Below are 16,695 nucleotides of genomic sequence, written 5' to 3'. Positions count from 1 at the left end.
GGCTAAACAGAAACAACGGTTAAACTCATTTAAGCAACTTTGTGAACATAAAAACTTGATCTGATTTGGACTTAGGGAACAGAGAAAATTATCTACTTATTACATGACTTAAAATTCTCAAAATACTTTAGTTCTTTTAATACAATTATTGTAAAAACAAACGCTTTACATTTTTATTTATGTATATAGAATTTTTAAAACGACTGCTACAAGTTATTTAAATTAAACCTTGGTAATAATAATTTAAGAAATGTATCCAAAATTACTCCAAAAAGTTTTTTGTCGGATTTCGAAATTTCAATATCATCTTTAATTGATTTTTTTCTACATTGGTTCAGGGTCATCCCAAAGATGAAGTAATGGAATGGACGAATCTAATTTAATTAAGATTGATAGGGATTTTGTAAGTTCATTTGTACGTAATTAAAAAATAAACGTCATCTGCATAATATGGAAAATATGTTAAGAAAAATGTGAAGAATTAATTAATGTGTGTTTACAAATTGTTAGAACTTGAACTAATTATGTTCTTGATTTTAACCTACAAGTGGTCATTTTTATTTTAAAATTTGGACACAAACTTTTTTTCAGGTTGGTAACCGTGCTTCCAATGTTATTTTTAAAATGGCCTTTCTGTCATTAGCAGCTGTTATTTTGTCTCAAAATAAAAAAAAAATATGAGTTGAAATCGAAAGAAATTAATTTATATCGGAAGTAGATTACACAGCCCTCCAAAAGCAAATGCATTTTGCTTGTTGACTTTTTTACAGCTGTTGAACTGTCAGACAAAGCAAATGTTTTGCAAATTTGAACTAGAGCTTCCGTTTGGAGTCACATTACGTAACATCTCTTTAGATTGTCAAATGCAACGTGAAATCGAAGCTTCATTATGATGGCATGCTTTGAATTTCTATGGCTGAACTCGTAAACGTCATGCGAAGCCGAAGCTGAAGCGTGTTTGTGTTTCAGCCATAAGTTTACAGCTGATATCTTTGAAACTACTTTAAACTTAATTATAAGAACTTACAGAAAATCCAATTACATTTTTATTAGAAGTCAAATTTTTAACTTCTCATAGGAAGTTATTGTAATGGTCCGATTTGTCAAATTGAAAATTTTGACATTTCTCCACGTTTCAAGGTCCCTAGAGTCGAAATAAAAGATTTTTAGAAAGATGTCTGTGCGTGCGTGTGTACGTACGTTCGCGAAGTTTTTTCGTCGTCCATAGCTCAAGAACCAGAAGAGATATCGATTTCAAATAAATTTTATTATGCAGATAATAAAGCAGAAAGGGCTCTCAAGAAAATTGCGTGGGTGGTTTTTTTTACCATAGCAGTTTAAAAAAAAGGTGAAAATCTTGGTTACCCCAAATATCTTACGAACCAAAAACGCTAGAGACTTGAATTAAATTTTATGTAATAAATTGTAACGTAATATTAAAGAAGCATATTTTTTGAAAAAAAATCCATTTAACGATTTTTTTATAAATCAACAAAAACTGAGAAAAAAAAATTTGTCACCTCTACAATTTTACGACTAAAATATGATTTCATCTCCAAAACAATTTTGTGTAACGAAGAAAAATGTTTTTGACGTATGATAAAATTTTGAGAAAAATCGAATTGACATTTTTTTTACAAAAAATAAAAACCTAAACTAAAATTAATAAAAGTTGGTAAAAATTGATTTTCGACTCAAATATCTTTTCAAAAATTTGAGATAATAACTTCTAACTAATTTTTACTTATAAGAAATATTGTTTTTAACATTATGACAAATTTTCAGAAAAATCCAATAGACAATTTTCTTACAAAAAATAAAAACCTAAAAAAAATGTATAGAAGTTGGTAAAAATTGATTTTCGACTCTAATATCTTTTAAAAACTTTGAGATATTGGCTTTAATTTCCTTATATTTTTCAAAAAATATTGTTGCCAACATTCAGTAAAATTTTGAAAAAAAATCTAATTGACAGTTTTTTTACAAAAAATTAAAAAAAACTTTAAAAAAATTTAAGAAAACTTGTTAAAAATGTACTTTCGACTCAAATAGCTTTTCAAAAATTAAAAATATTGGCTTCAAACTTATTTTATTTCACAGAAAATATTGTTTTCTATATTCAGTAATTTTTATATAAAAATCCAACAGTCGGTTTTTTTTCATGAAAAATAAAATCTACAAAAATTAGTACGCAAATTTGGTAAATATTGATACGATTACATATAGACAAACTTTTAAGCAAGATAAATCGACAGACGGGATAGGATGTTACCAGTGTGGGTCGCATCCCAGCCTCTTTTTATATTGGCAACATACATATTTTTTTATTTCAAGAGGTTGTTTCGTATATTATGCATAAAAGTTGTTTTCCAAACAAAACAAAATAAAACTTTTATTCATGAAATCAAAACATGAGCAGTGGCAATACTGCCCATAAATACAAATTATTTATACAACACTTAAAACTCTTTAAGATAGATATTTTAAAAAAATATACAAATAAAAGTTAGATGGCAACTCTACACACATAAAGTATTGCATTAACGTTTGTCTACCTGTAATTATACTCATTTTATTTATCTAACATCATGCAAACTGGGAAAAGGCAAATGAACTGCGGAGAAGAAAACGAATCAACGGAAGAAGCACAAGGCTATTACATATTTTGTATTTTCAGGTAAATGTGATCAGACATTTCTTTTTAAGGTTAGATTTAAATTTTAATGAACTCGAACAATAATCCAAATATTTCATTTTCCTTCTAATTTACCGAACAACATCGTGAACAAGATTACTAAAAACGTGACTTTCTGAACTTCAAATAATTAATTACCATTTACAATTCTAAACTACTCAAGAAAATATTCATACTTTTAATATTTAGTTTTATTAAAATTGTATTATTTTTTGGTTTCGTAAAAATGATAAAACCAAAAAAATTAAGTAAAAACCTAAGTGAGTTTTTATTTTCATCTGCAAATTCAAAAACATTCAAAACGATAACGAACGGGACGAGAAAAGAGAAAATGAAAAAAATAAATACCATGTGAAAAAACAGAACAGCTGCGAACTGCGAAGCGAGGCAGAGCCAGAGGGTAAAATAAAACATACCACGCTGTCGCTATAGTCTAAAGATACAAATACAGAAAGTAGGTACCTAAGTATATTATGTACATATTTCCTTTATTTATTATTTATATTTTGTTGGATATTTTATAAAATTATTTCAATAAAAGTTTAATCTTACCTAATTTAATATTTTTTTTGAAAAAGTTTTATTAAAATACGTCAATTTTTTAACACAACTCACAAACACGCCCTGTTGAAAGCACGTGGAGAGATGAACTGACTGCGGTGTAGTCTTTTTCTGTGTAGACATTTTTCTTTGCAACCAAATCCGATGGATGAAATAAAGCAGTGTCAAAACACAGCTACTGTGGCGGTTGTGTGCGACAGAGCGAGAGAGTGTTATGTTTTTAAATGAGTGGTTTATTGTTGGTCGGCTGCGATTTTGCGAATTACGGTTCTGAATTTTCAAGTCTGCTAGCTTCGTCAAGCCTTAGAAAATTGACATGTCAAAGTCAGCAATCGGAGTTTTGGAAAATTTAACAGAATGATGTTGGGTTGCCTGCCAGTTGAGTCTGTGGTAACCATTATGGCGGAAAAAAATGAAGGGTGTTCAATGGAACTAAAATTCAGAAACTCAAATTGAGTAGTACCTATACAAAATATAGGTATTTTTACTGTTAGATTATTTAGACACTTGACAGCTACCAAGTGAATTCAATAGTGTGACAGCAGCTGCAGCTCGCTAAGTAACGCCAAAGATGAAGTGTTAAGTGGTACAAGAAATAGCAAACTTTAAGTTCTGCTACAAGGCGTTCTCTTGTTAACATTCGTCAACAATCTATATGCAATGTAAGTTAAGACTAGGATATCAAGACTTTGTATCACTGATATTGATATACATATAACGGGTACCTTACGGTAAAAAAGAAACAAATAAATAAAACAATTTAACGAAATATATCGTTTTTCAAACGTGTTGTACAATGAACGAAATTATGGAATATGTAATTAGATGCTTTCTTTTGACCGCATTATAATCAAAATTTTACTTTCTTATTTTTTTGTATTAAAAAAGCTCTTAAGAAAAAAGCTTTTCAATTTAAAAGCTTACAGAAACAGAGCAAGCCACCGAACTAAGCCTACATACTTCAAATAGGCTTAGTGTTTAATAAAAAATGATACTCTTCGTGTGGAATAGGGTTGCCATCATTTAATTTTATGAATAATTTTTTCATTAAAAAAAAATGTGGCACTTTTAGTCAATTGGATCGTTATTATTTTAATGATAATTTTTCAACACTTAAATTTTATAAGAGTATAGCCCAGCAGGTTTGATGTTTGTAGTAAAAATGAATATGAATACATTTTAAACCAAATAAATTCTTCAAAAAACACGAATAGTACTTTTTTATGTAAGGACAAATTTAGGTTGTAAATAAGACCATAATAATAAATAAATTGGGTGGCGCAAGAGTCCGTTGAGAACTAGGGCCTAGTGACTTACAGCTCTTAACCATTCAAGTGTGCGAGTAATGTTGTCAGGAATTTTTGGAGATCGGCTGCTCTAAATGATTTTACATTTTGATTTAATTTAGTGTGACCACACTAACATTTTATTTTTCAAAGAATCTTATTTTTAATTCAGTTTCTTAATTTAAAAATTAAGTGAAATAAATAAAGTGAGAAAGAAAAACATTCAAGACATGAAATTAAACATTCTTTCAACTAACGTAACCATTTTGGTTTCAATTTCTATGTTTAAAATGTTATGTATATTCGTCACATGGTCACACTTTCAATTGAAATGAAAACAATCAAAGTTTATGAACTTCAAATCTGTTTAATTTTTCTTATTTTGGACAAAGTAAACAATGACAATAGTTTTGTTTCTTAATGAATATTAAAATGGTGAAGAACGAGAACATCTTTTAGAAGAAGGATTAGGGACGTTTAAGTTTGTCGATTTAGGGTTTACAGAAAAACCATTTTTTTAACTCCGGATTCTCCTGCATCAACCTTACCAGGACTTCTTAATATAACCAATTTCGTTTAATTATCGTATAAATATTGTTAAAACTTACAAGTTCCTTTAGCTATTCACTTTTTTATTCAAATTTTGAAATTAATGTAAAGGCTTGCAACACTCATGTCCTACCTAAGTGATTTTTTGAAATAAATAAAATACAAATAAATTCACCAGAAAATATCTGAACGACACAAATATGACACTTCATTCGAAAGTCAAGGTTTACTTAGTGTTTATTTTTTGAAATGAACTTTCGATTGAATCAGCAAACTTTCGAATCGATCGAATCTCAAAATAAAATCTTCTCGCATTCGAATAACTTTTGATCGAAAACGAATCTTCAAATATGCGTGACTATGAAAATTTACTAAGTAAGTTCAACAGAATGTAGGGTGTTTCAATAAGCGGTTTCATTTTGATATTTAAAAAACAAAAACATTATTTTTAAAAACATTAGAAAGGGAAAGATTGGCCCTATTCATGCACATTTGCGATTCTATATCGAATCTTGTGGATTTTAAAGAGTTGACAATGTTTCTCATATCGTCAAACGAAAAATAAGTTTCAAATCTCAAGATCTTGTGGGAAAATTGTGAAAACCTCTTCGAAAAATAACACCCTACATTGTCAGCAAACTTTTCTTGCACAATTTTCATGTATATAAAAACGAAAACACCATTTTATGGTTAAAATTAAATGAATATGCAATTTCGAAAAGGCCACATCTCTGAAAATTAAAAATGTTTAGAAATTAAAAAAAATGGTTATTTAAATGTTTAGAAATTTAAAAAAATGGTTATTTTTTAAACTAGTGCATACATTTTATTTTTTTTTTTTAATGTACAAGCAATACGTTTATAGTAGAATTAATATCAGAGATTTGCTGTTTTCGATCTTAATGGGTGTAGACAAGCATTGGTATAAAAAAACGTATTACAAAATATCCGACATGTGCCCTTTTCGAAATTGCATATTCAAATGCATTCGGTGTATTTTTTAATAAAGCTAAATTTTAATGGTTTTACTTCATGTTTTTTTTTTACTAAACACCAACCGTTTTCTGAGTTATCTTGACCATGTTAGCATCGGTTTGTATTCAAATAACAAACAAATGTTACGTTCGCATTCAAATATCAAAGTTATCGTGTCCAAATTAGAAAACCCTATTTTTAACTAAAATATTAACCGTCGTAAAAATGTTCGTAAAAAACAAAACAAACAAAAATTCTAAATTCATAAAATTTAAACTTAGCCCAATAACGAGTTTTTTTATAAATACTATTTTTGGGCGATTTTTCATTACCGCAGCACGAATTTCTTTCTGATTTTTTTTTTAACAGTCAGGTAGGGGTCTCAAAAGAACATGTTTTAAATATTAAGGCGAGGAAACACCTTTAAGTCATAGAAACAAATATTTTCTTTTTCGGACTTAAACCTATTTTTTTTATATATTATTTTTTGAGCCTTAAACAAGTTTTTTTTATTTGATAACACGGCGTACTAACACCTAGGAATGTAAAGTGGGCCCTACTGCCCCCCTGCAACCTACCTGCTTGCGATCACTATAGGATTTGGAGTGGGTGCGAGTTTGGGTATATGCAAAGTACTTTTTGCATTTGAGCACTAAAATCCCCAACAGAAAAAGCAAGTATGGCAACACTGAACAAAAAACATGGAAGAAATGTCAAAATCAACCATTTTTGCGTGTTTTGTATGTAAAAAGTGAACTTTGAAAATTAATTTAAAATAGAAATAAATGTTTCCTCGCTCTAAAATTCCTATAGTTACTATTTATTTGCACATATCTATCAAATAAAAGAACCGCGAGTCAGAATTCGTGCTGCGGCAATGGAAAGTTGAGCCACTATTTTTAATTCATTTAGATAATAATTGCTAAATTTATTCAATAAAAATCAAATCACTTTTAATTCGAGCAATTTGGCAACCCTTTCAAACTACATGACTCATATTTTAGAATTATTTAATTATTAATTATTTTATATAAATACTTAAATAAACCAAATAATTTTAAGTTGATCAAATGGCAACCCTAATGGCCTTAATTATTATATCAAAGCATTTTCAGTGCATAGATTCCTAAAATCGGTTTTAATTATTTTTTCATAATGTATATTTACTTAGCTTCATTCATTACTTTACATCGTTTAACTATCCTTCTAGTAAATATTTAAACATGCAAGTTTGTTGGTAGATATGTATGTATGTAATAGGTAGCTACAAACACATGTTTTTATTTAATTAAATTGTAATCCCTTTAGAAGAAAACTAACTGAAAGATAACTAAAAAATGTCTTCCATTAAATTTTAATTAATTCATTCTGCATACTTTATTTTAGCATAGCTTTAAAAATAAAAGAAACATAAACATTACTAAACTGAAAGAGAGAGTGAACTAGAAATAGAAATGGCAACTGTAAAAATGCTGACACGTTTTTCATTAGAAAGAAAACGCTAATAAATGAAATTTCTAAGCTCGGCAAATTTTGTATGCAATTTATTTGTTTGTTCATTAATTAAAAGTTTATTTTTCTTACCTTAATTTATACTGTACAGTTAGTTAATTATAATCAATTTTACTTAAACTGTGTAAAATTAAGTCACAAAATGTACAAATACGTTCAATCAGACACAAATGGAGAGATAGACTGGTTGGTTCACATATTTCTCAATTTATTCTCATACATATATTCAAGTGGAGACTTTGGAGACATTTTGCTTTTCATGTGCACGCCATTTCGTTTTCGGTGATACTGCTACAGTTAGGTAACATACAACACATAAACATAACATATTCATATTGATATATGTATACAACAAATATGGACGTTGTGCAGCTACAAATAACAGGTTTTTTCGAACAAAAAAAAAAACAAAAAATTGCTCAAATTTTTGAACTTGAAAAACAATCCTAGGTGACGTCACTCAACAAAGTTATTTTTGATGCTTTGAAACAAAACTAAAATTAAATTTGTTGCGAATGTACAAATCGGCTCAATAACTGATATGTTCGAAAGTTTTTAAAAAAGTATTTAAGTAGCATCATTAACTTGAATTTAAAAAAAATGATTGTCTAATATTCTAGGAACCTAACCTACCATAATTTATAATATGATTGTGGATTGAAATCAAAAAAAGAGAAACCAATCAAATCTTAAGAATCAATATATCATGTCATGAAATATGTGATTTATTTATTAATAGAACAAAAAGCAAAATCAGTGTTAGTTTTAAGCACATAATAAGATTTAAAAAAAAAAGCTTTTTTATTGATGTTGTTAAATGAGCTTTCTATCATTGAACAAGATTGATTACACGTTCCATGAGGAATACTTTTAGGAGTTTACTCTGAAGATGATGCAGTTACTGCATTTAGGCGAACAAAAAATTCAGTAATGTCAGGTTAGAGTTGCCTTCTACCTTTTTTAGCAATATATGATTTGTATTTATTTTTGTTTATCAAATTTTGTATTTGACTTTGACATTTATTTGATTTGTTCGTCATGTATTTGTTAATTCAAATTAATTGGATGTTTGGAGCCGGCATTTCTGCAAGTTACTGGCCACTTTAGGTTTTATGCAAAATCTCAATTTTCAGCTATTTTAATCAGGTTTTCGAATATTGTAATTCATTTAAATTATTTTGTATACAGAAAATAATCTATTCCCTATTTTTTATAAAAATAAAACAAGAGATTTATAGATTTTTTCGTATAAGCTAATAGTAATAAAAATTCTGCAGTACCTATGTCTAAAAATATGGCATTCAATTGCTTTGAATTAATAAAATAAACACATTAATGAAGAAAATTATATACAAATTTTAATATCTACAAATCTTTTTTAACAAATTTGAAATTTTTGTAATTAATTTAAAAAAAAAAAATAGGAAAATAAAAATAATAAGGCATAGTTATGCTACAGATAATGATTGTAACGATTGCGTGTTTGAGAGAATTCGTTAAATTTTTATTTGTTTAGACGGTACATTTTTTTAAGACGAAATAATATAATTTTACTGTTAGTTGCTCCTAAACGGGTTATGTTTTGTGTTTTATTGTAAGCAACTCAAAAAAACAAAACAAAGAAAACAGAAAATGAAAAAGGTTAAAAATAAATTAGGCGGAGAAAACAGTCCGTAGAGAACTAAGGCCTAGTGACTGTTGTCAAAGTTAGAAGGAACCTACAGTTTATATGCCGAATTCGAACAGCTAATTTGAGAAAGCACGTTTCATGACAAGAATTACTCTTGGAGGATTTTTCAATTCCTCGCAAGAGGCAGTATCCGTGGAAAAAAAAAAACTTTAGATGATATAGGCAAGGCAGGGATTGAACCCAAGACCCATTTTTTTCGATTCCTAGCATTAAGTGGGTTTTTTGGTATTCCATATATAGTAAAGTGAGAAATTGCCAACAAAACGGTCCGCAGAGCCAGATTTTTGTATTTAAAATTTGGTACAACTGAAAGAATATCTGTAAGAATAATAATAAAAAAAACACACAAATAAAAGAAAGTTTTGTGAAAATCAAAAGATAAAATTGATTTAACGAAAAATAATAACTAAAACTAAAAAATGTACAATTTTCATGAATAAATGTTAAGAAAACATCTGGAAATTGAGATTCTATAAAAAAAAGTTCATTTAACAATTGCTTCAAGGAGGGGGTTTGTTCGTAAACTACTACATTAACATGTGGTGTTGTTGTCGCCTCAATTCTTTACATACCTTAATCGGATTGAAATGAGCTTTATTCACCTCGATTCTGTTTGGGGATCGGAGTCGAGTCAAAATTTGCGAAGAAAAACCTGTGTGAAGGAGTTGGTTTTACAGATAATGCGTTATGGTCTGTTTATTTGCATGTTTGTGTACAAAAAATATAGTTTTGGTTTAATCAACTAACTATTTAGTTCTTCATTGTTTAACACGAATCAAACTATCTCACTTGCACTTCATAAGAAACATCAAAACACCATTTACATTTTAGAAAGTGCTTTTATTTTTAAATCTTCTTGTGTGGTTGAAACACCAAAAAGATTTATTTTATCTAATCTGAGATAAACCTTTAATCGTAATATTGCTAAACTTAATTTTCTTTTCTATTCTTGCAAAATAAGCCCAGTTAGTCTATTTTTATTAACAAAATAAAATAATATCAACAATAACAGATTGATTTTTTTCCCCCAATGGAAAACACATTCCAAATGCACAACTACTCAACGAACACTGCCATCGAGATACGAATGCAATATCAATCGTACCAACATTTGAGAACGAAATCACATAAGATTTATTCGATACTCGTATAAATGTCAAAAACCCATCCGTAGTAAGATTCAACTTAAACATTTATCGGTAGTATTCATACTGCGGATATTCTTTTTGTTATTCGTGTTAAATCCTACCATACTATGGATAGATTTTCCAACAAAACACGAGTATTACCGTTTCCATTAGTATTTCATTCGTGGGCTGTAAGTTAATTGGCTAATATCTTGAACTGCAAGACATTGATATTATCAATCATGATTTTTTCTTGTTCTTGTCTTGAGATCATCTTCTTGTTTTAAATAGACACAAAAGGCAAGCTAATAGAAGGGGAGAGGGAAAAGGAGAGGAGAGCGAGAAACAGAAGGGTGAAAGATATTTTTAAAGGGGAAAGCAATTGGACTTGAGAGAGAATTAGCAGCAAACATTGAAAGAGATGTAAACCTTTCAAATATCTTTTTTTTACCCTGTTTCTGTCTTTCCTTTATGTTTTTACAATGCCACAATTATTTATTTCTTCCTTAAATCAACAAACAAAATTCGATTTCGATTTTTTTTTTTCAAAAAACGCACACTGATTTTTATAATTTGGAACATTTTGAATTGTTTTAATAATTTAATTTCACTTTTCCACGATTGCAAAAATATACAAAACAAATACATTATTTACTTTAAATTTAATGTATGAAAAATTTTAACTTTTCTACTACAAATTTTTAATTTATTTTCTACATTCTTTTTCGCAAAAACACTTTTAACAAAATAAAGAAGGTAAATGAATAGAGAATGAAAACACTTTTTTTACAATCACTTTAATAACAATTAATTGAATTTACACTATACTATTAAATATCACTACTATTTAAATATCAATAAAATCATACTACGAGCAATGCACAAAACAACCGACTTACAAAAGTGAAAAAAAAAAGTTATTACAACGTTATTATCCTTTTATTTCACATTTAACACAACCAAATAGTTATTTAAATCAAAGTTTATAAGATATTATTTTCGTTTTATGAAATGGCAACCCATTTTCTGTATCACTTTCAAAGTTGTTCATTTTTATGACGACATATCTAAACATAAATTGAAGACAGGGAGATCAGATATCTTCCTTGTTTGTATTCTATCTCAAGTTTTGTGTGACCCTTATCATATTTTCAATAAAAAAAAAATAGGAAATCCTTGGTAAACCAATTAACAATGCAAACAAAATGTGTATTATTTAAGGGAATTATGTTCTTATCAATAAAATTGAAAATACGTTTTAAGAAGAAAAATAATATTTTGGACACCGAGTGATAAATATAAGACGGCTTTTGCAGTTTATTGTTAAGAAAACTTAATTTAACAAAAAACAAAACAATTTTATTGAAAACTCCTCTTAGCTACTTTAACTACCAGCCCTACAAGGGGCAAATTTTTTTGTTAAAAGTTAGTACTCACTTTTACATTCACGATGTTTGATTTTTTTGTATTTCTCCCGTATTTTCAATAAAATTAAAATTAACACTTAAAAACTCATATTTACCAGTAACTAATCCGAACGTACGACACTTTTCGTAGGTATTTAAAGAAAAAAACGAAGGAATTCCAATTAAGTTTAGGTTTCGAATACCCGACGGCCAAAATTGTTTGACATTTAAAAAACCTAATGCTGGCAATCCTTTATAATTCTTGTCATGAAAAAATGAATCTTTCTCAAATTAGACATTCGGCTTCGACGTACAAAATGTTTTCATATCTACTGTCAAAAGTGAAAGTTTAGTGCCTTAGTCGCTCCGGTATACTTTCTGTTCTTTTTTTTAATTAAAAGTTAAATTTAAATAAAAAGTGTTAAATCCTCTTCTTGAACCACTTTTCAACTCTAAACACACAAAATCTCATCTGTTAAAATACAAGGTACGAGGTTTTTTAAACTTTATTTCAACAAAAATATTTTAAATCTCGCCAGTACGGTATTTTCCTTATAAAAAATAATCTTAAAAAAAGAGAAATATAACCGAAACTTCTCCTAAGCCTAACAACGACTACAAAAAATATTTTCACCTTGATAACGATAAAAAAATGGAAGTAGGAAAGTTAACTACCGACGAATTAAAAAACACTTTAAAGAGCATCCTTGCGGAAAAGCTAAAGAATCTCGCTACAGGAGACGATTTATCGAGGCTTCACAGATAAATTATCTCTCTAAAAGCAGTTAATGAACAACTTAACCACAATTGAAATTTGATGACGGAAAGATGCGATCTGCTAGAAAACCAGCTAGAAATCATCTCACGAAAAGCAAATGAAAGTTTAATTATTGTAGTACACCTTCCTCCTATCAGCGCAGAAACCAATGCAACTCATTTAACTTTACAGCACGTGTTGAAGTTCTTAACTTAAACTTTATGCCTCATCGAGCAGATTTACGCCAAATCGGTTGGTTTTGAAATAGAAGAGAAAATGAAGATATAAACCATTTCATTCCCATTTGCCCAATACTACAGAAAATCCGCCGACTCTATTTTAATGCGAGCTACATTTCTCCGAGCAGACTTTACGAAATAATAAACGGAGGACTAGGATGGTGTACTTTATATAATTATTGCAAACACGCGTTAACCTTCCGCAACCAGTTACTACAGTTTAATGCATCGTATTTTTGCGTTTCAAATCATTTAAAAATTGATTTTTTTTGTGTTCCAAATCACTTTAAAATTGAAACAATTGTGAAATTTTAGCTTATGAAATAATTCAAAATTTGTTAATACTTTTGTGTTTTAAATCATTTCAAAATAGAATAATGAGAGACATGAAACCTTACGACGGTGCTCGAGAGATGCAAAAATTTCAGTTAGACAATGGTCACCTATCATTTTTAGAGCTCACCTTTTCAACAAGGCTTTATTGCAGGAAGATCCATTACCACTAATCTTTCTATCTTTTCTAATTTCGTTTTAAATAAACTCGAAGAAGGCTACCAAATTGATGTTATCTATACGGATGTTGCGAAGCCTTTTGATAGAGTTAGTCATTCTATTTTGATTGAAAAACTGAAACAATTTGATTTTCACTCAAATATGTTGAAATGGTTGGAGTCATATCTAAGGGGTAAAATTCGTTTGTATTGATCAAGTGCTCTCTAGTCCAATTATTGTTACCTCGGGTGTCCCGCAAGGAAGCCATCTTGGTTCCTTTCTTTTTTTTAATTTTCATCAACGACCTGGCTGATATCTTCTTAAATTCTAGTACACTTTCATTAGCAGATGATTTAAAGTTTTTCAGATGCATACATTCTTTAAATGATTGTATTCTTTTGCAAAATGATCTCCAAAAGTTAACAGAATGGTGTACAAATAACCAATTATTCTTGAACGTTAATAAATGTCAAATTTTTTCCTTTTGTCGCAAATTTTCGAAAATTTCTTTTGATTACAAAGTTAATAACTTTGTTCTTGAAATAGTTTTGGAGAAAAAGGACCTCGGTGTAGTGTTTGATTCAAAACTAAACTTTAGCAAGCATATAGAATATATTGTAGCAAAATCCAATTCAATGCTAGGTTTTAATAAACGTAATAATAATTGGTTCTAGGATCCTTTTGTTCTTAAATCAAACTTAGAATACTGTTGTGTGATTTGGAATCCTTACTACAATATTTATTCAAATAGAATGGAAATGATCCAAAAAAAATTTACAAGGTTTATAATTCATAAATTAGGTTGGAACATCGAAATCCCGTCGTACTGGACTAGATGTAAACTTCTTGGAACTCAGTCAATTGAAAATAGAAGGAAAATGTTTTCAGTAATGTTTATATCAAATGCCCTTTCCTTTTATAGTTGATAGATTTGTTTGCTCCCTCGCGTCAAATAAGAGAACATTGCTTACTCCGAGAAAAGGAACATAGGGTAAACTATGCTTGTAATGAACCTTTACCTCGCTTTTGTTAGAGAAACCAATCTCATTTTAAATCATATTGATTTTAATTTTCATATAAACAGATACACTTTGAAAAATAATATACTTTTGTTCTTATCGAATTAATTAATCAAACCATGTTTATAAAATTGTTATTTTAAGCACTTAATGTTATGTATTATTACGCCTATTTTTTTTTTTTTTTGTTACAAATGATTATTTATTTCTTGACCTTTTGTAATCTAATTGTAGATGTTAAGATCTCTAATTGATGTGAATAAATAATTAAAAATTTAAAAAGAGTTACATACATATATATTTTCTTAAAAGTACAATATTGGAAACTAAAAACCATACCTATGAAAAGAAGCTTACCACTTGGCAACCCTTTTTAGATTAAAAAAACTTAATAAGAAAAAAAGAAACAATTTTGTTTGCACGCTGCTATTCTCGCTATCTATAGTACCTTACCTATAGCGAAGTGCAAACAAGTCTTCGTAGAGAACATACAACAGAGAAGGGAAGGTGGAAGAATTATAGTTTTTTTCAGGTTTTGATGGATAAGGTACAAATTTTTGTAATTTTTGTTTGCAAAATATATAAATAGGTACATTTTATAAAATAGATTCTAAAACTAAATTAAAAAATAAAAGAAGACAAATATGGGAGAATTATTAAAAAACCGCAACCAAATAAGTTATACCTAGGTACCTACGTATGTAATAAAATTAACTCAGAAACTAACTAAACCCGACAATAATTTACCAAGATACTTCTTCCTAAGTGCCTGTCTACATAAGTACACCCGTTTCTGTCAAAATTTCGATCAAAAAATTATACCGACGGAAAATGAAATGAACCCAAAAAATAAGGTTACGTTAAAATATTCCCATATAATAAGAGTGAGAACGAGTGAAATGAATGAGCAGCACAGCAATAGAGCACCAAGAGCCATCACGCCACAATGAATCATCCTTCATCATAATCAACGCAATTCCTCAATAAAAAACCCATCAAACAAACCTATCTAAATATTTATATGACAACATAAAAATACAAACAAACATACCCATTTAGTAAAATTCAAAATATATTTCATCAAAATCAAATCAACAACTTACCTTTTTGAGCAATATTTAAGCTAAAATATAATCTTAAAACACAAAAAACACTCCCTGTTAGTTACACTTGATTGAGAGAACTAAATTCACTGTTGGCAATGTTTTGTACAGTCTCGGTGTCGGTCTCGGTCTCGGTAGGAGCGCAGCGCATTTTGAGCGCGTTAAAGATTCTCTTTAATGTATCAATGTATGTATACCTATATGAATTGAATTGAATACAAGTATTTGTGTGAACGTGTGTGTTGGTAAGTTAGCTGTCAATTAATTTTGTATTTTTGTCAACTAACTTATAAGTACCTATTTGACATTACAGATTGTCAAAATTGACAATGTCTTACTTGAAAAGTTTGAATTTCTAGAAAGCATAGATAGATCCATAGCAACGGTTTGTAGTATTCATGTCATGTGACTGAGACCTAAGTCACGAAACCAAATCAACGGCCAACTTTAAGCAATGAAAAACTAACTGTTAATACGCCTACTGTAACTGTTAGAAAACAATAGCAAAACATTTTTGATCACATTTCCGTCATACCTCAATTGAATAAGATAACGGTCATTATCATTGACCTTATTAGGCAGAAATAATTGAATGGGTAGGTACAAAAAAAATCTCTACACCAATTTTTACTCCTGCATGAAACGTACCTTTAAATAATTTAGATTCTTTCGTCACTATAGATACATATTCCGTATAAATAGAGGTACTCAAAGCTATGGGTTAGGTTACTACCTACCGATAGTTGCTCAATTCTAAAGCAACAATTTCAATAACATCTCTTTCTAACCTTTGACCTAAAATGTGTTGATATTTGAATTAAATTGGATTAAACCATTTAAATAAATACAACTTAATAGTTATTTTAATTATATATTACTTTTGAAAAAAACATAAATTTCTTTGTTTCCAAAAAGCTCATGAAAGCTCTAGGTTTATTTATTGTTCGACATTCTTTTAATCAAAATGTTAAGATAAAGAAGAAAAATAAGTCTTCGACGAACGGAACGCTACGAGATTCTACACCAGTGACATGTTGGAAAATCAAGTAATAAAGGTATGTATTTCTTTAAATCCCTTAAAATTACCCTAAGTTACTAAAGAGTTTGTAGGTAAGTATTTTCCTCAATTCAACTTCAATTTGCTGTCCGAAAAGTCAAAAAAATTCAGGTTTTTTTTAATTTTTCTTAATTATCTGAATTAATTCCGGCTAAGTTTTCATTTACTTGAAATATTTAATTTAATATAAGTTTTTATTTGATGACGTAGAAGTAAATAACGAACAA

General features: G+C 28.7%; 1 protein-coding gene and 1 long non-coding RNA gene across 7 annotated transcripts in view; one reads left to right on the top strand and one right to left on the bottom strand.

Moving 5' to 3' along the window:
- Positions 1-16,695, bottom strand: part of LOC129949135 (titin) — a 52,113-nt gene that overhangs the window by 17,517 nt on the left and 17,901 nt on the right. Inside the window, exon 1 of one of the 6 annotated variants that reach the window (XM_056060405.1) lies at positions 15,412-15,532. The exons of 3 other annotated variants lie outside the window; for them this stretch is intronic. The gene's annotated coding sequence lies outside the window, so the exon portion shown is untranslated. Of the gene's footprint in view, positions 1-3,247; positions 3,322-7,650; positions 7,738-15,411; positions 15,533-16,695 lie in introns of those variants that run through there. 2 more of the 6 variants (XM_056060410.1, XM_056060409.1) reach the window with 2 other exon arrangements.
- On the top strand, positions 15,517-16,330 carry LOC129949137 (uncharacterized). Its single transcript, XR_008782006.1, has 3 exons — positions 15,517-15,656; positions 15,725-16,007; positions 16,093-16,330. It is a non-coding gene; the product is annotated as an uncharacterized LOC129949137 (long non-coding RNA).

This window comes from Eupeodes corollae, chromosome 3, assembly GCF_945859685.1.
Source record: "Eupeodes corollae chromosome 3, idEupCoro1.1, whole genome shotgun sequence".
NCBI lineage: Eukaryota > Metazoa > Arthropoda > Insecta > Diptera > Syrphidae > Eupeodes > Eupeodes corollae.
This window is presented reverse-complemented; position numbering and strand designations above follow the sequence as displayed.